Here is a 21,320-nt window from a genome sequence, read left to right on the forward strand (position 1 = left end):
ATATCAGGAAAACTAATAAAAATATTTCAATAGATCTCAAAAGGAACTAAAATCTGAGCAAACCAGACTCTGTACTTATAACATTGATTTTTTTTTACTGTCTGCAAAGTTGTCTGACATTGTAGATTAAGATTTAGACTGAAATAAATTGAATCTAATTTGTGGTGAGTTTGGTGGTGCTTCAACCTGTCTAAAATAATTTAAAGAGTGAAAAGAAAACAATGACATGCAATGATCAAAGTCAATGCAGAGAAGTCAAAAGTTTAAGAGGAGAAGTTTTTGTATTTTAGGGATGAGCTTCCAGACCTCTCATGGCTTCAATGGAGCTGATCAGACAAACTTTACAGTCATCCTTTGCACCGACCGTCTCTATGCTGAAAGGGATCTTAGCATTTAAAGCATTTAAATGCCCTGGACTTGAACTGACACAAGGAACAATTTGGGTTGCCAAATAAATTATAGATTTGGAAGGATGCTCAGAATAGTACCAGGAAAGCCTTGATTGCCTTTATTACATAAAAAAAATAGGAAGAGATCTTGTCAGGGTGGTGACTTTCTCAGATAGTTCCTAAATTACCTCCATTTAATGTAACATTAGAACATTGATATCAGGCTCTTACCTATGTGAAAAAAACAAAGTATTTTCTTAACAAAGGTTAAAGTTCCACTGTGAACTTTCCAAAGCTCAGTGGTTCCAGTCTGATTTGTTGGATCTGATCCAATTTGCTCACCATCACAACAGTAGATAACACTTCATTGTCTCTTCACTCAACCCTGGAAAATCCGGAGAGTGAAGATGCATTCATCGGGATGTTCTTCGTTGATTACAGCTCTGCATTCAATACTATAATCCGCTCAAAACAAGTCAGTAAGTTTCAAGACCTGGGCCTCAATGCCTCCTTCTGCAAACGGATCCTCAATTCTCTCACTTCGAATTGGCAACGTCACTTCCACAATCACCATTAGCACAAGTGCACCACAAGGCTGTGCGTTTAGTCTCCTCCTCAATAGGCTTTATAATCATGACTATGAGGCCAAGCACAGCTCCAATGCCATACTTGTTGCTGACAACGCCACTGTCCTTGGCCATTCAAAGGTGGTGACAGATCAGACTATAGGAGGGAGATTGAAAATCTGGTGGAATGGTGCCACAACCACAAACTCTCACTCAAGGTCAGTAAAATCAAAGGACAGATTATTGAGTACAGGAGGAGGAAAACCAGAGTCCATGAGCCAGTCCTCATCAGGAATCAGAGGTAGAGAGGGTCAGAAACTTTAAATTCCTTCATGTTATCATTTCAGAGGATCCATCGCAGGTCCAGCACGTAAAAGCCATTACAAAGAAAGCACAGCAGTGCCTCTATTTTCTTAGAAGTTTCTGAAGATTCGGCATGTCATCAAAAACTTTGACAGACTTCTATAGATGTGCTGACCAGTTACATCATGGCCTGGTATGGAAGCACCAATGACTTTGAACAGAAAAGCCTACGAAAAGTAGTGGATACAGCCCAGTTGAGCCCTCCCCACCACTGAGCACATTTACAAGGAACGCTGTTGCTGGAAATTAGCATTCATTATCAAAAACTCCCACCACCCAGGCCATAGGATTACGCCACCACCCACGCCCAGGATTACGGCTGAACAGGTGGAAGGTCAACTGAGGAAGATCTGTACCAGCAAGGCGGCTGGACCGGATGGAGTTTCCCCACGATTACTGAGGGCCTGTGCGACTGAGCTGGGAGAACCACTACAGCGCATCTTCAACATGAGCCTGGAGCAGAGAAGAGTACCCAGACAGTGGAAAACATCCTGTATTGTCCCGGTACCGAAGAAACCACAACCAAAGAAGTTGAATGACTTCAGACCTGTTGCCTTGACGTCGCACGTGATGAAGACCATGGAGCGGCTGATAATACAGAATCTGAGGCCACAAACCAGGCACGCCCAGGATCCTCTTCAGTTTGCGTATAAGGAGAAGGTGGGAGTGGAGGATGCTATCACGTATTTGCTGCACAAATCACTCTCTCACCTAGATGGGGTCAGTTGTGCTGTGAGGATTACATTCCTTGACTTCTCTAGTGCCTTTAACACCATCCAGTCCAAGATCTTAAGGCACAAACTAACGGAGATGGGAGTAGACTCTCACATGGTGGATTGGATAGTGGACTACTTGACAGATAGACCTCAGTATGTGCGGTTGGGAGACTGTAGGTCTGACACGGTGGTCAGCAGCACAGGAGTGCCGCAGGGAACCGTACTCTCTCCGGTCCTGTTCACCCTGTACACATCAGACTTCCAATATAACTCGGAGTCCTGCCATGTGCAGAAGTTCGCTGATGACACGGCCATAGTGGGGTGTGTCAGGAATGGACAGGAGGAGGAGTATAGGAAACTGATAGAGGACTTTGTGATATGGTGCAACTCAAACTACCTGCGTCTCAATATCACCAAGACCAAGGAGATGGTGGTGGACTTTAGGAGATCTAGGCCTCATATGGAGCCAGTGATCATTAATGGAGAATGTGTGGAGCAGGTTAAGACCTACAAGTATCTGGGAGTACAGTTAGACGAGAAGCTAGACTGGACTGCCAACACAGATGCCTTGTGCAGCAAGGCACAGAGTCGACTGTACTTCCTTAGAAGGTTGGCGTCATTCAATGTCTGTAGTGAGATGCTGAAGATGTTCTATAGGTCAGTTGTGGAGAGCGCCCTCTTCTTTGTGGTGGCGTGTTGGGGAGGAAGCATTAAGAAGAGGGACGCCTCACGTCTTAATAAGCTGGTAAGGAAGGCGGGCTCTGTCGTGGGCAAAGTACTGGAGAGTTTAACATCGGTAGCTGAGCGAAGGGCGCTGAGTAGGCTACGGTCAATTATGGAAAACTCTGAACATCCTCTACATAGCACCATCCAGAGACAGAGAAGCAGTTTCAGCGACAGGTTAATATCGATGCAATGCTCCTCAGACAGGATGAAGAGGTCAATACTCCCCAATGCCATTAGGCTTTACAATTCAACCGCCAGGACTTAAGAACTTTTTAAAAGCTATTATTAATGCTTTTTGAGATAGTGATTTAGATGCATATCATATTTTTTACTGAGTTAAGTATTGTATGTAATTAGTTTTGCTACAACAAGTGTATGGGACATTGGAAAAAAAAGTTGAATTTCCCCATGGGGATGAATAAAGTATCTATCTATCTATCTATCTATCTATCTATCTATCTATCTATCTATCTATCTATCTATCTATCTATCTATCTAGTCTCTTCTCACTGTTGCTGTCAGGGATGAGGTACAGGAGTCTCAGGACTCACACCACCGGGCTCAGGAACAACTGAAGCCCCTCAACCATCAGGCTCTTTAACCAGAGGGTTCACTCAACTTCACTCATCCCAAAACGGAACCAATCCCCATCCTATGGACTCAGTTTAAAGAACTCTTGGACTCATGTTCTCAATATTTATTGCTATTTTATTTATTATTATTATTGTCTGTATTTGCATAGTTTTTTGTGTTTTGTACATTAGTTGTTTGCTTGTCTTTGTTGTGTGTGTGTTTTTTCTTAATTCTATTGTGTTTCTTTGAATTTACTGTGAATGCTGCAAGAAAATGAATTTCAGGGCAGCATATGGTGAGATATATGCACTGAATAACAAATTTACTTTGAACTTTTGAGCTTTGAACATTGAATGTTTTGTTTAGTCAATACCTTTACTTGAAAGACAAGAAATCCTGCTCACAGATACTTCAGACTCTTGCAAAGAGTTCTCTGCACCTTTCGGTGGGTTATACAATGGTCTGAAAATTCGTTCTATAATTCCTGTTTAAAGCAGGAGCTGAAGGATAATGGAAGATAAATATGGAGTCTCATAAAATAAATGAGAACACAATGTAACAATGAGATTGCAAGAGCACTGAAGCTGAAGAACTATGTGTAAACAAATTACTTTAGATTAAGTTGAATTCACACTTCCTGCATCTGTACCTTCATATATCATATGTACATGATATATGTAAATGAAGAGCAGGTTATTGACATAAGGAAGGGGTAGAAGAGTGTTTGACTTCCTCATCAGTCAGTACAGATCAGAAATGACATCTACTACTCACTGAAAATCAACACCAGCACACCTCAAGAATGCATTCTTGGCTCGCTGCACAAACATCATCTATAAATTTACCAGTGCCACAAATGCTATCCGGAGGATTTCAGATAGTGACAAGGAGCCTCAGAGGAGTGAGATGGATCAACTGGTTGAGTAGTGTTGCTACTAAAACCTTGCATTCATTGTCAGTAAGACCAAGGAATTGACTGCAGACTTCAAAAAGGAGAAGTTGAAGGGAACACACACCAGTCATCACAGTGAAAAGGGTGAACAATTTCAATTTCCTGGGTGTCAATATCTCTGGAGATATGTCCTGGGTTCAACCAATTGATGCATGGCAATGGCTGTATTTCATTAGGGGTCTGAGGAGATCTGGTATGTCAGCAAAGACTCTAGCAAAATTCTCCAGATGTGCCATGGGGAACATTCTAACTGGATGCATCATCATCTGGTTTTGAGGGGTCACTGCACAGGATTGGATAAAGCTGCAGGAAGTTGCAAGTTCAGCCAGCTCCATCGCGGGCACTAGCCTCCCCACCATCCAGAACATCTTTAAAAGGTGATGCCTTAAAAAGGTGGCACCAATCATTAAGGACCCCCACCACCCAGGACATGCTTTCTTTTCATTACCACCGTCAGAGAGGAAGTATAGGAGCCTGTTTTGGAGTGGACCCTTAATGCTTTAGGGACAGCTTCTTCCCCTCTACCATCAGATTTATGAGCGGACAATAAACAGATGAACACTACCTCATTATTTTTGCTTTTGTTTTCCATTACTTATTTATTTTTTTTAACATATATGTTTCTAATTATAATTTATAGTATATTTTATGTATTGCACTGTACTGCTTCTGCCAAACAACAAATTTCACAACATACGTTAGTGATAATAAACTTAATTCTGATTTGGTATTTGCCCCAATCTTGAGGAATTGGCAACTTGATCGGTAACTTTAAATTCCTGAGCAGTAACATATTGAATGACCTTTCCTTGGCCCAACACACAGAAGGTGCAACAGCATCTTTAGTTTCTTAAGAGCTTAAGGAGATTTGGCTTGCAATCAAACGAGCTTCAACAGATGTGTTGTTGAAAATATCATGACTGGTTTCATCATTTTCTGGTATGGCAATTCAAGTGCACCGGAATGGAAGAGGCTGCAAAGAGCAGTGGGCTCTGTCCAATACATCACAGACACATACCTTGCCTCAACTGGTAATATCAACAGGAGGTGCTGCCTCAAGAAAGCAAAACCATTATCAAAGATCCCCCACCACCCAAGCCATTCTGTCTTCTTGCACCTACCGATGGGCAGCTGGTACAGAAGCTTGAAATACCACCCATCAGATTCAGGAACAGCTACTTGCATTCAACCATTTGATTCTTGAAACAACATGCACAGTCCTAACCACTACCTTAGTATAGCAACACATTGTCCACTTCGACCACTCTGCACTAAAACAATTCATCTTCTGTTCTAATTGCATTCTTCATTGTAACAATTGTGAATAACTTAAGTTTAATTGATATTTTCTTGTAACTACTGCTAACAGGGTGCAATGTGCCTGTAATGCTGCTGCAAATAAGTATTTTTGCTCCTGCGGATACATGTATCTGTATACGAAACAGTAAACTTGACTTTAAGTTTGATATAATTGACGGAAGCGCATACCAAATACAACATATTAAATTCACAAATTAGATGCTGATAACTCAAAATTATAAAACGTTAAGAATCATGATAGAATATTCAGTGAAATATCTTATGAAATGTATGAAACTAGTTTTCGCTCAAAGAAGATAACTAGCATCAGATGAAGCAAAGAGAATTGCCCATTTTACATCCTCTCATAACAGTATTTTTGTTTTTGACTAAGAAAATGTGCATGTCACACTTAAAGCTGCATAGTAAGCTGGATTTATGCTTCAAAACTGGTTACAAATTGATATGAAAAGCTTATCAATCACCATAAACCACTGACACAAGAGACTACAAAAATTGGAATCTGGAGCCACGAACAATCTGCTAGAGGTTAGGTCTGTGGAAGGAATGTTCTGATGTAGGGTCAGTGACTCAACTTTAAATCTTTTTCTGCTGCCTAATTTATTAACTGTTGCCAGCCTGTCCTACATGTACATTCAGTAAACACTTAATTATGTACACCTGTAGATGCTCATTAATGCAAAAATTTAATCAGCCAATCATGTAGCAGCAACTCAATGCATAAAAACATGCAGATTTGGTTAAGAGGATCATTTGTTGTTCAGGTGAAAGATCAGAAGGAGGAAGAAATGTGATCTAAGTGACTTTGACTGTGGAATGATTGTTGGTGCCAGATAGGGTGCTATGAGTATCTCAGAAACTGCTGATTTCATGGGATTTTCATGCACAACTGTTTCTAGAGTTTATAAAGAATGGTTAACCAGCATTACTGCAGAATAACTGCTGGTGCCAGACAGGATGATTTGAATATCTACCCTTTTATATTCTTGTCCTCTCTAAATGAATGCTAACATTGCACTTGTCTCACTTACCACTGAATCAACATGCAGGTTAACCTTTAGGGAATACTGCACAAGGACTCCCAAATCCTTTTTCACTTCTGATTTTTGGATTTTCTCCCCATTTACAAAATAGCCTATGCCTTTATTCCTTCTATCAAAGAGCATGATCAAACATTTCCCTACATTTCATTCCAACTGCCACTTTTTTGCCCATTCTCCCAATCTGTCCAAGTCCACCTGCAGACTCCCTGTTTCCTCAACACTACCTGCCCCTCCAACCATCTTTGTATTATCTGAAAACTTGGCCAGAAAGCCATCAATTCCACCATCCAAATCATTGACATAGAACTGAAAAGAAGCTCTCCCAATATCGACCCTTGTGGAACACCACATGTCACCGGCAGCTAACCAGAAAATGCCCCTTTATTCCCACTCTTTGCCTCCTGCCAATCAGCCAAACTTCTCTCCATCTAGGTATCTTTCCTGTAATACCATGAGTACTTAGCCTGTTAAGCAGTCTCATTAGTGGCTGCTTGTCAAAGGACTATGAAAATCCAAGTAAGCAAAATCCACTGACACTTCTTTCTTTATCAATCTTTTTTATTAAGTTTTGAATTGATAAACATAACAATGATAGTGATACAAAGAGATTGGGATTACATTAATAACAATTAACATATACAGAAACAGACTCTGAGTAACATGTGTAATCTAAGCCTCCCAATCTCTTTGTAACTAAACATGAAAAAGATTCAAAGAAAAAAGATTTTTACAAGGAAAAAAACCCCTAAACTAACAAAAAAAAGAATTAAACAAAAAACAAAACAAAACAAAACAAAAGCTGGGCTGCCTTGTTTCATTGGTTAAAATGGTTATTTGTCATTAATTCCACTCCTCTATATACGAACTAAAAGGATTTGGAAAAGGTCAGCTTACATCATATGAAAATGTTGAATAAATGGTCTCCAAGTTTCTTCAAATTTAATGGAATGGTTGATAGTGCCACTCCTAATTTTTTCCAAGTTTAAGCACGTTATAGTTTGGGAAAACCATTGAAATGTAGTAGGGGGATTAGAATCTTCCTATTTAAATAAAATGGATTTTCTGGCTGTTAATATAACAAATACAATCAAACAGCAAGCTGAAGGGGATAATTGATTAGAGTCCATCGCTGGTAATCCAAAAATTGCAGTACGGGTAATAGGATGAGGTTGTAAATCAATACGTAAAACTGCTGAAATAGTATCAAAGATATCTTTCCAATATTTTTCGAAAAGAGGGCAAGACCAGAACATACGTGTCAAAGAAGCTACCTCAGACTTAAATCTGTCACAGACAGGATTTATATGGCAATAAAAATGAGCTAACTTATCCTTGGACATATGGGCCCTATGAACCACCTTAAATTGTATCGAGGTGTGTCTAGCACACATTGAAGAAGTGTTAACTAATTGGAGAATTTTCTCCCATTTCTCTATAGGTAAAGGTACCTGAAGTTCTCGTTCCCATTCATTCTTAATTTTATCAGATGTACCTTGGCGTATTTCCATAATTATACTAGTACTAGGCATCCATTAGTCTCGTGAGACCATGGATTTGTGCCTTGGAAGGTTTCCAGGGCGCAGGCCTGGGCAGTTGTATGGGAGACCGGCAGTTGCCCAAGCTGCAAGCCTTCCCCTCTCCACGCCACCGATGTTGTCCAAGGGAAGGGCACTAGGACCCAAGCAGCTTGGTGCTGGTGTCGTCGCAGAGCAATGTGTTGTTAAAGTGCCTTGCTCAAGGACACAACACACTGCCTCAGCTGTGGCTCAAACCAGTGTCCTTCAGATCACTAGACCGATGCCTTATCCACTAGGCCACATGCCAACACCTTTCGTAATTTTCATAATTAGATTATAAATAATTGCTATTGAACTCTTCTGATAGGGCTTTAAACCTAAATTTTTTCTGTAATTTCAGTTTGATGTGATATTGGAAAAGTAAGTAACATAATATTCAAAAAGTTTCTAATCTATAAATATCTGAAAAAATGTGATCCAGGCAAATTATATTCATTAGACAACTGTTCAAAAGATATGAGACAGTAATCCATGAATAGGTCACAAAAATATGCTATTCCCTTCGTTCTCCATAAAAGAAAAGCTTGATCAATTCCGGAAGGTTGGAAGAAAAAATTAGATATAATAGGACTTGATAGGATAAATTTATTCAATCCAAAAAATTAACGAAATTGAAACCATATTTGTATTGTATGTTTAGTTATTGGATTAGTCATTTGTTTATTCAGTTTAGTAAGTGCAAAGGGAAGTGAGGCCCCTAAAATAGAAGCTAATGAGAACCCCTGTACAGACTCATGCTCGAGGTTCACCTATCGTGGAAGTTGAACTTCATCCAGATCTTGTGTCCAAAACATTAAATAGTGAATATTAATTGCCCAATAATAGAATCTAAAATTTGGCATTGCCAAACTGCCCTCCTTTTTTGATTTCTGTAAATATTTCTTACTTAATCTAGGATTGTTATTCTGCCATATATATGAAGAAATTTTAGAGTCAATAATGTCAAAAAAGGATTTAGAAATGAAAATTGGTACTGCCTGAAATAGATACAGAAATTTAGGTAAAATAATCATCTTAATAGTATTAATTCTACCAATCAATGATAAGGACAATGGGGGCCATTTAGTAAGCAGTTGTTTAACATGATCAATTAAGGGTAAAAAGTTAACTTTAAATAGATCCTTATGCTTCTTATTAATTTTAATGCCCAAATAAGTAAAGTAATCAGTAACCAGTCTGATTGGTGATTATCTATAGATTGGAGCTTGCATATTTAATTGGAAAAGTTCACTCTTATTAAGATTCAATTTATAATCAGAAAAAGTACTAAACTGAGCAAGTAGTAATATTATTGTAGGGATGGATTTCTCTGGATTAGAGATATATAATAACAGGTCATCTGCATATAGTGATACCTTATGTATCTCATTCCCATGAATAATACCAAATATATTGGGTGAATCATGAACAGTGATTGCCAAGGGCTCCAAGGCAATATCAAATAGTAAGGGACTTAAAGGATAGCCCTGTCTAATACCTCAAAAAGGCCTGAAAAAGGGGGATCTCTGATTATTGGTAAGTACAGAAGCCAAAGGTGTATGATATATCAATTTAATCCAAGATATAAACTTTGGGCTAAAATTAAATTTCTCAGGCATACTAAATAAATATTCCCATTCAACTTTATCAAACACCTTCTCGGTGTCAAGCGAAATAACACATTCTGGGGTTTTAGATGAAGAAGTATAAACAATATTCATTAACCTCCTAACATTAAAATAGGAATAGTGATTTTTAATAAATCCTGTCTGGTCATCAGAGACAATTTGTGGCAATATATTTTCGAATCTAATTGCCAATATTTTAGAAAAGATTTTGGAGTCCACATTCAACAAGGATATAGGTCTATATGATGCACATTCAGTGGGGTCTTTATCTTTTTTAGGAATTAAAGAAATAGATGCTTCATAAAAGGATTGTGGTAATTTACCAACAGATAAAGCATCCTTAAAGATTCTATATAATCAAGTAGATTTTAAAAATTTTACTGTATACCCATCCAAACCAGGTGCTTTACCAGAATTCATCAAATAAATTATTTTCTTTATGTCTATCACATCTAATGCTAAACGTTCATTAGGTGGTAATTTCAGAATATTCAATTTCCTTAAAAATTCACACATTATGGTAGAATCATCAGGAAATTCTGATTGGCATAAAGAGGTATAGAATTCTTGAAAAGATTTATTAATTTCATCATGGTCAACCATCAAACTACCATCCCATTTATGAACTTTAATAATCTGATGTTTAGCTGAAGCAATTTTCTGGCCAATAATTTACCTGATTTATCACCATGATTATAAAATTGACTCTTAGTTTTACGTAATTGATTTTCAATCGGGGATGCTAATAACAAACTGTGTTGCATCTAAAGTTCAACTCTCTTTTTATAAAGCTCCAGATTAGGAGCAATAGAATATTTTTTATCAATTTCTTTCATCTTATCAACCAATGTACATACTTCATTATTAATTCATTTATTCAAACCAGCAGAATATGATATAATTTGACCACGGATGTATACTTTAAAAGTATCCCATAATATCTCACTGGAAACTTCTTCCATAAAGTTAGTTAAAAAGAAAAAGGCAATCTGTTCTTTAATAAAGTTAACAAAGTTTAAGTCCTGAAGTAAAGTAGAATTGAACCGACATTGCCTAGCACTAAAAGTTACATCAGATAATTTGATTGATAGTTTCAAGGGCATATGATCGGAAATGATGATTGCATCGTACTTACAGGTAGTAACTGACGGAACTAATCGAGAGCCGATAAAAAAAGTGGTCAGTTCTAGAATAATTATGATATACATGAGAAAAGAATGAGAACTTTTTATCGTTAGGATGTTAAAACCTCCAAGTATCTAAAATTCTGGAGTCAACTAAAAAGGAATTAATAAGAATAGCAGATTTGTTTGGAGGTACCTGATTGGATGCAGACCTGTCCATCAAAGGATTCAGACAACAGTTAAAATCTCCACCCATAATCAACATATATTCATTTAAATTAGGAAGAGATGCAAATAAATGTTTAAAGAATGCAGGATAGTCGGCATTTGGTGCATAGATATTAACCATAACAACTTTTTGGTTATAAAGTAAACCAGTAATTAATAGAAATCTGTGGCGACCCACTTCCTAGCGCACTCGAACCAGCTCACAAATAGCCAGCGCGCTGGCACAAAGGCCAGGTCTGCTTCACCAACAAAGGGAAAAGCCCGCGGGGGATTGTGAGTACGTGCCCCCTACAGCATCCGCGCCTGGGGAGGGCGGGATGAGGAAGGCTTTAAAGCAAGGCTGTGAAGTTCGAATAATATCTTCTTTAACTGCAGTTTACCGACTCCGTGTCGTTATTTTAGCGCTGTGTGTAGCACACCGCTACAATTGGTGACCCCAACTGTAGCTGTGTGTAGCACACCGCTACAATTGGTGACCCCAACTGTAGCTGTGTGTAGCACACCGCTACAATTGGTGACCCCAACTGTCCAAACGATTTTTGGACCGGAGATGACCGACGCCGTATCTGTTCATGCGGTTTCGTTGAAACTGCCAAGCTTCTGGACGCTGCGACCTCACCTCTGGTTCCAGCAGGCAGAAGCCCAATTCCATGTTCGGCAGATAACCTCAGAGGACACACGTTACTACTACGTGGTGAGCTCCCTCAACCAGGACACAGCGGCCCAGGTTGCGGAGTTCGTACAGTCTCCCCCAGCGGAAGGCAAGTACACGGAATTCAAAGCCCTACTCATAAGGACTTTCGGACTCTCACGGCGCGAGCGGGCTGCCCGTTTACTGCACCTGGATGGCTTGGGAGACAGACCTCCATCGGCTTTAATAAATGAGATGTTGTCTCTGGCCGGCGGACACAAGCCCTGCCTCATGTTTGAGCAGGCATTCCTGGAGCAGCTGCCCGAGGTCATACGCCTGCTGCTGTCCAACGCGGATTTCAGTGACCCCCGGAAGGTGGCAGCCCGGGCGGACTTGCTGTGGAATGCCAAGAAGGTGAGTGGGCCGTCCATCGCACAGATCACCAGGCCACGCTCCGAGCAGCAAAACAGACCAGGCCCGGCCACAGAGCCCGCTAACCCCAGAGGCAGGGGTGGGGAGACCAACGAACAATGGTGCTTCCACCAGCGGTGGGGCGCAGAAGCCCACCGCTGTCACCCGCCCTGCAAGTTCCCGGGAAACGCCAGGGCCAGCCGCCGCTGATGGCTACGGCGGCTGGCCATCGGGATAGCCTCCTGTATGTGTGGGACAAGAGGTCGGGACGCCGTTTTTTGGTCGACACCGGTGCCGAGATCAGCGTCTTACTCCAATGAGTTATGACACCCGCAACAGGGCACAGGGTCCCACCCTGAGGGCCGCGAACAGCAGCACAGTAAGGACCTACGGCACCCGTACAGTGCAGCTACAGTTCGGCTCCAGCCGGTTCACGTGGGACTTCACAGTGGCCGCCGTAGCCCAACCGCTTCTGGGTGCAAATTTTTTGCGGGCTCACAGCCTACTGGTCGACCTGCCAAGGCAGAGACTGGTCCACGCCGAGACCTTTCAGATGTTCTCCCTGGGAGAAGCCCAGTTGCCAGCCCCACACCTCAACTCCATCACGCTGTCCGACAATGACTTCACCAGAGTCCTGGCGGATTTCCCATCGGTTCTGGCACCGCAGTTCACGGCAGCCATGCCCCAACATGGCGTACAGCACCACATCCCAACCCAGGGACCACCCCTCCACGCCCGTGCTCGAAGGCTTCCCCCGGACAAGCTCTGACTGGCGAAGGAGGAGTTCAAGAGGATGGAGGAATTGGGGATCATCCGGCGGTCCGACAGCCCATGGGCCTCCCTTCTGCACATGGTGCCCAAAGCGACAGGGGGCTGGAGACCATGCGGCGACTACCGCAGGCTGAACGAGGCTACCACACCGGACCACTACCCTGTGCCACACATACAGGACTTTGCAGCAAACCTGCACGGCGCACGGATCTTCTCCAAGGTAGACCTCGTCCGAGGATACCATCAAATCCTGATGCATCCGGACGATGTCCCCAAAACGGCTCTCATCACCCCGTTCGGCCTTTTCGAGTTCCTCTGCATGCCGTTCGGCCTGAAGAATGCCGCACAGACGTTCCAGCGGTTAATGGACGCGGTGGGATGCGACCTGGACTTCGCATTCATCTATTTGGATGATTTCCTCATAGCCAGCAGCAGTCGTCAGGAGCATCTGTCCCACCTCCGTCAACTCTACGCCCGACTGAGTGAGTACGGTCTAACAATCAACCCAACCAAATGCCAGTTCGGGCTTGACACCATCGACTTCCTGGGCCACAGGATTACTAAAGACGGGGCAACCCCTCTGCCCGCTAAGGTAGACGCAGTCCGCCATTTCCCCCAACCCAACACAATCAAAGGCCTTCAGGAATTCGTAGGTATGGTCAATTTCTACCACCGCTTCCTCCCTTCAGCTGCCCGGATCATGCGCCCCCTGTTCACCTTGCTGTCCGGTCCGGGCAAAGACATTACCTGGGACGAGGAGTCCGCCGCCGCTTTCATTCAAACGAAGGATGCCTTGGCGAACGCCGCGATGCTAGTGCACCCCAGAATGGACGTCCCTAGCGCCCTCACAGTGGACGCATCTAACACGGCAGTCGGTGGGGTACTGGAGCAACTCATCGCGGGTCGCTGGCAACCCCTGGCATTTTTCAGCAAACACCTGCGGCCACCCGAGCTCAAATACAGTGCTTTCGACCAGGAGCTGTTGGTGCTATACCTGGCAATCCGGCATTTCAGGTACTTCTTAGAAGGTAGGCCCTTCACCGCGTTCACGGACCACAAGCCGCTTACCTTTACGTTCACGAAGGTGTCCGATCCCTGGTCGTCCCGCCAGCAGCGCCATCTGTCCTACATCTCTGAATACACGACGGACGTCCGGCATGTCTCGGGTAAGGACAATGTCGTGGCGGACGCGCTCTCTCGTCCTAACATTCATGCCCTTTCCCAAGGGGTAGACTTTGAGGCGCTGGCGGAGGCGCAGCAGGCAGACGAGGAGATCCCTAGTTACAGAACCGCAGTCTCCGGTTTGCAGCTCCAGGACCTCCCCGTAGGCCCAAGTGAGAGGACCCTACTCTGTGATGTCGCCACCGGCCAGCCCCATCCCGTCGTCCCGACACCTTGGCGGCGACGCGTTTTCAACTCCATTCACAACTTAGCGCACCCCTCCATCCGCACTACCGTCCGGATGGTCTCCAGCAGGTTCATTTGGCACGGACTCCGCAAGCAGGTCAGTGAATGGGCCAGAACGTGCATGCACTGCCAAACAGCCAAGGTGCAGTGGCACACTAAAGCTCTGCCGCAGCAGTTCCACCCCACCCACCGGCGTTTCGACCACATTCATGTGGATATCGTGGGCCCCCTGCCAGTGTCGCGCGAGGCGCGGCACCTCCTGACTATCGTGGACCGGTTCACAAGATGGCCAGAGGCGATCCCGCTCACCGACATCACCTCCGAATCTTGCGCCCGGGCACTGATCGCCACCTGGGTGTCCCGCTTTGGTGTACCGGCCCACATTACCTCCGACAGAGGCGCCCAGTTCACCTCCAGCCTGTGGTCAGCGATGGCCAGCCGTTGGGGACTCAGCTGCACCACACCACTGCCTACCACCCACAGTCGAACGGCCTGGTGGAGCGTTTCCACCGTCACCTGAAGTCGGCTCTCATGGCCCGCCTCAAAGGGCCTAACTGGGTGGACGAGCTCCCCTGGGTCCTGCTCGGAATCCGCACGGTGCCCAAAGAGGATCTGCACGCCTCGTCGGCCGAGTTGGTGTACGGCGCACCCCTGGTCGTCCCCGGTGAGTTCATACCAGCCCCAAGGGGGCAAGAGGAAGAACCTACAGCAGTCCTGGGCAGACTACGCGAGAGGCTCGGTGACCTGGCCCCCATACCCACTTCGCAGCATGGGCAGAACCCGACCTGCGTACCCAAAGACCTGCAGAACTGTAAGTTTGTGTTTGTACGAGGGGGCGGGCATTGGCCACCGCTGCAACGGCCCTACGAGGGGCCGTTTATGGTGATCAGAAACAACGGGTCCACATTCGTGCTGGACATTGGGGGGAGAGAGGAGGTTTTCACGGTGGACCGACTCAAACCGGCCCATGTGGACTTGGCACAACCGGTCGAGTTTCCAGCACCGCGGCGCAGAGGCCGACCTCCCAAATAGGGTCCGGCCCAGACTGTGGACATTGGGGGGTGTATCGCCGATTCTGGGGGGGGGGGGGGTTATGTTGCGACCCACTTCCTAGCGCCTCGAACCAGCTCACAAATAGCCAGCGCGCCGGCACAAAGGCCAGTCCCAAAAGGGCGCCAGGTCTGCTTCACCAACAAAGGGAAAAGCCCGCGGGGGATTGTGAATACGTGCCCCGTACAGCATCCGCGCCCGGGGACGGCGGGATGAGGGAGGCTTTAAAGCAAGGCTGTGAAGTTTGAATAAAATCTTCTTTAACTGCAGTTTACCGACTCTGTGTCGTTATTTTAGTGCTGCATGTAGCACACCGCTACAAATCTACCATTTGGGTCTGAAATTGTTTAATAGTGAACAAGGGAAATCAAGAAGTCTATAAAAATAGATACACCTTTCACTTTAGCCTGTGAATTAGAATGAAATTGCTATCTCTTCCAAAACGTAAAGAAACTTTGATTATCCTCCTTCCTCACAGGAGTTTCCTGGGCAAAGATAATCTGAGCATTCAATCTATGAAAAACTTTAGAAAGCTTCTTCCGTTTAATCCGATGATTCAAACCATTCGTATTCCATGAGACAAAATTAGTAATATTATCCATTTTATTTGAATAAACCATATAATATGTAAAGGGTTAGCCTTCCTGCATAGGAAACTCATGAATCAGGAAGAGGGAAAAAAGTTTGAAGGGGAAGTTATGACAATTCAGACATATTTGTAGTTTCAGTTCAGCCCAGATGAAAAAAAAAACTAAACTAAAGATAGCCCCACACCCCCATCCACAAAGACCTGAAAACTGGCCAATAGACAGCCAGAAAGCTAACTAGTACCTCCTCTACCCGCACTATCTTGGTGGCAAGTCTCCAAAATTGAAAATAAGATGCAAAATACCACCCAGTCAAAACATTGAGAAAGGAATGCCAGCTTTGCAAAACATTTTAAGAAGTGAAATATTAAAAAAGTGAAAAAGAATACAATCTTATTGATATTTCAGGAAAAAAACATTCAGTCACCAGATCAGAAAAAAACTTCAAACTCTAACAGTCAGATCTATAAACTGGTTATTAATTTATAAACTAAATGAGTACAGACACGAAAAAAATTGAGAAAAATGTGAACTTCCACCTTAGTCAAAACATTGAGAAAGGAATGCTATAAACAACACCCGAATACAATCTTATTAATATTTAAAAGAAAAAACCCAGTCAATCATCAAATCAACTTCTTAATTATTTTCAAAAGATGAACAATTGAAAATAACAAAGTAACAAAAGAAAAAAAAGGAAACTTAAACACAGAAGCATAATAAACATCCATACTCTGAAACAGTATACAAGAGTTATCAAACTAATGGCAAACATCTCCAAACTTCAAAAGTCTAAATCTGTGAACTCATTATTAACTTATAAACCAAATGAGTACAGACAGGAAGAGACATTCAATTTATTAGACAGCTAGGATTGAACATTGTTCATCGAGAAATTGTTGAGCTTCTGCCATGGATTTAAACCATTTACGTGATTTGCCAGGTGGAACAACCCTTAAACGAGCTGGAAATAGCAGAGTTGGTTGACACTTTCTTTAATAAAGCTCAGACATCACCAGTTTAAAAAGCAATCTTTCTCACATCACCTCAGGACTATAGTCTTCAACCAGTTGAAACTTGAGGACCCCATATACAATGACCCCTTTCCGACGGGCAATTTGAATTAAATGCTCTTTGGTTTGCACATAGTGGAATCGAAGTGTAACAGGTGGGGGTTTTCCCTCTTTAGGGGGTTTCAGTCTCAGAGCATGATGCATGCGATCCAGTATAGGAATAGTAGAGAAAGCTTCCGAGTCGAACATGTCCATTAAAAATTTGAGAAAAAATTTAGTAAGCTCATCACTCTCAACATCTTCACGGAGTGCTATTATTTGCAGGTTCTCTCTACGACTTGACTGAAACCCCCTAAAGAGGGAAAACGCCTGCCTGTTATACTTTGATTCCACTATGTGCAAACCAAAAAGCCCTTATTAGTATAGTGGACATGTCTATGTCAGAATTATAGAAATCAGTTAACAATGATTTTTTTTCTGTATATAATCTGTTATCTGAAAGAAACGAGGAAGATCCTTGTTGGGTATGTTAAATTTCTGTACTATTTGGCGAAAAGACATCATCGTTCCTTCATCAGACAAATATCCTAGATGGAAAATACCCTTAGAAACCCAAAGTTTAAATCCAGGATCCATTATGCCAGGCTGAGAATCTGGGCTGCTGGTTATTGGAGTGAAGTGTGATATTTTCGCTGAGTTGCCCTCAATTTGTCGCAGCACCCTCCAAGCCTTGACTGTATTAATTGTTATTGGATTGCAACAATATTCCTTAACTAGTTTCATCTTATTGAGGAAAAGCAAATTAATAAGAGGGCATTTTCCTTGTGAAGCTTCAATGTCTCGCCAAATTGAGGAGGGGTCCCTGCAAACAAAGTTAACCACATAAGATAAAAGGAAACTTAATTGATATCTTTTGATGTCTGGAAAATTCAGACCCCCTAGACTACTGGGAAGCTGTAACTTAGACATTTTAGTACAGGGTATTTTTTTGTACCAGATGAAAGAAACAAACCAGCCATTTGTTTTTTTTTAAGTATTTGTTGGGTAAAAATGACTGGAATCATTCGTATTGGGTAGAGCAGATGAGGAAAAATGTTCATTTTGAGCAAGGATATTCGGCCAAGCCAAGAAATGAGAAGAGTGCTCCATCGCTCAAGATCCTCTTTGATTTTGTCAAATAACTGTGTAAAGTTAGCTTTGAACAATTGATCAAACGTAAGTGTGATAAATATGCCTCAGTAAACTAAACCTGTCTGCGACCATTTAAAGGGGAAAACATCATGAGTGTCAGGTACCTGCTGCAGATTCCCCAGAGGCATAGCCTCTGATTTAGTAAAGTTGATTTTATAACCTGAAAAGGCGTTAAATGAATTGATGCATTGTATAAGGTGGTGCGCTGATATAGAAGGGTTTGATAACAAAATTAGAACATACGTAATTTTATGTGACTTTAGTCCTATGTCTGGAGCAGATATTTTGGGGTCTCGCCGAATAGCCTCAGCCAATGGCTCGATCACTAGTGTGAAAAGGAGTGGTGATAAAGGGCAGCCCTACCAGCTGCCCCTCAGAATACTAAAATTATCTGACCTAATACCATTAGTGAGAATCGCAGCCAAAGGGTCATTATAAAGAACCTTCACCCACTTAATAAAATTATTGCCCAAACCAAATCGTTCTTAAGTGAGAAAAAGATCCGGCCATTCGACACGATCAAAGGCCCTGTCTGCATCTAAGGAAACCACCGAGCTGTCCACTGCCTGTTGCTGACATGCCTGAGTTACATTAAGTAATCTTCTGATATTGTTAGATGATCTTCGGCCTTTTACAAAACCCGTTTGATCTTCTTTTATGATAAAAGGTAACACAGTTTCTAATCACAACACTAGGGTTTTAGTTAAGATTTTAAAGTCAACATTTAACAATGAAATAGGCCTGTAGGAGGAACAATCATCAGGGCTCTTTCCTTTCTTAAGAATTAGGGCGATATTATCTTCTCTCAATGAGAGGAGACCACAATTAAATGCATGATTGAACATGTTTAGCATAGGCTCTGATAATAAACCTGTGAAGTCTTTATAGAATTCACTAGATAGGTAGGATTAATGCTATTAAGATGGTTATTTTACCTAAATTTTTATATATTTTTCAAGCGGTACCAATTTTTATTCCGAAATCCTTTTTTACTAATGTTGATTCAAAAATTTCCTCACATATAAAAATCCCAGATTAGGTAAAACATACTTACAGAAGACAAAGAAGGAAGGTGGGTTGGCATTACCCAATTTCAGATTTTATTATTGGGCAGTTAATATTAGATATTTGTTATGTTGGTTGAAAGAATGGGATGGTCCTTTTGGCCCTCATTGGGTGAGTTTGGAAACTAAATCCGTACTAGGTTATGCTCTGGGTTCTATTTTAGGGACATCTCTCCCTTTTGCCCTTTCTAAATTACCGAAACGAATTGACAACCCGATAGTTAAATATACCTTACGTATATGGTTTCAATTTCGGAAATTTTTCGGGTTGACTCAATTCGTTTTAAATAGTCCTATTGTATCTAATTGTTTTTTCCACCCCTCAATTATAGATCAAGCTTTTTTGGCTTGGAAAACTAAGGGTTTATTAAGATTTTCCGATTTATTTTCGGACAACTGTTTTATGTCTTTTGAGTAATTATCTAATAAATATAATTTGCCTAGATTTCATTTTTTTAGATACTTACAGGTTAGGCATTTTTTAAGTATGGTACTTCCTACGTTTCCAAATTTTGTGTCTTCAGATATTATGGAGAGTTTGTTTGAATTAAACCCTTCTCAAAAAGGGCTTATATCAAAACTTTATAATATAATTATGAAGATACGTTCAGTGCCCTTTGATAAGACCAAAAATGATTGGGAAAGAGAGCTCAATCTTATTATTCCTATTGAGAATTGGGATAGAATTCTTCAATTAGTTAATACATCATCTATATGTGCCAAACATTCATTAATACAATTCAAGGTTGTACATAAGGCCCATATGTCCAAGGATAAATTAGCTCATTTTTATTCTTATATAAACCCTATTTGTGACAGATGTCAATTAGAAATCGCATCTTTAACTCATATGTTTTGGTCATGTCCGCTTTTGAAAAAATATTGGAAAGATATTTTTGATATTATCTCTGCGGTACTGAACATCGATTTACAACCCCATCCTATTACCGCAATTTTTGGTTTACCGATGATGGACTCACTCCATTTATCTCCTTCCGCCTGTTGAATGATTGCTTTTCTCACTTTGATGGCTAGAAGATCTATTTTGTTGAATTGGAAGGAAATTAATCCTCCCACGGTATTTCATTGGCTTTCTCAAACTATGTTATGTCTAAATTTAGAAAAAATTAGAAGTGCTGTATTTGATACTTCTATTAAATTTGAAAAGATATGGAGACCATTTATTCAATATTTTCATATGATGTAATATGGCCCTGTGCCAAGCTTATTGGTTTTTTCAGCTTTAATCGTATTTATGTTGAGAGGATCAGAGTTGACGACATTGATGTTTATGTATTCTTGTGAGATACTATAAACAGCCCTTTTTTTTCCTCTTTTTTTTAGTTTTTTTTTCTTTTTTTTGCTTCCTTTTTTTTCCTTAGATACTAGATTAGTAGGTTAGTCAACTTTGTATATATATTTTTTTCTTTTTTTATATTATATATTATGAAATATCTAGATTTACCTTGTTCATATATATACTATATGGTTCATGTTTCGGGAAAACTTAATTATACTGTATTCATTGCTTATGTATTCCTTCATGTGTAATGGGAATTTGTATGTTTGTAATCCCTTTATTAATATATTAATTGTATTTTGTTCATAATATTATTAATACCAATAAAAAGATTGAAAAAGAAAGAAAGAAAGAATTCACTAGTGAGTCCATCAGGACCAGGGGCCTTCCCACTTCGGAGCTGTCTCACAGCTTCCTGTATCTCATGTATAGATGACAGAGCATTGGGGGGGACTCGTGTTCAGAAGAAATGCCTAGGAGATCTAAATTCCTGAAAAAGGACTCCATCCTAGATTATCCATCATTACATTGCTCAGATTGATACAGTTTAGAATAAAAATTCTTAAATACAATATTAAGTATTTTAGAATTACTAATGAGGGCTCCTGTCCTATCCCTAATTGAAGCAATAGTCTAAGAGGCATTTTTCTTTCTAGCTAAATAAGCCAAATACCTACCTGGTTTTTCATCATGTTCAAACAATTGTTGTTT

This window comes from Hemitrygon akajei, chromosome 3, assembly GCF_048418815.1.
Source record: "Hemitrygon akajei chromosome 3, sHemAka1.3, whole genome shotgun sequence".
In the NCBI taxonomy this organism is placed as follows: Eukaryota; Metazoa; Chordata; class Chondrichthyes; order Myliobatiformes; family Dasyatidae; genus Hemitrygon; species Hemitrygon akajei.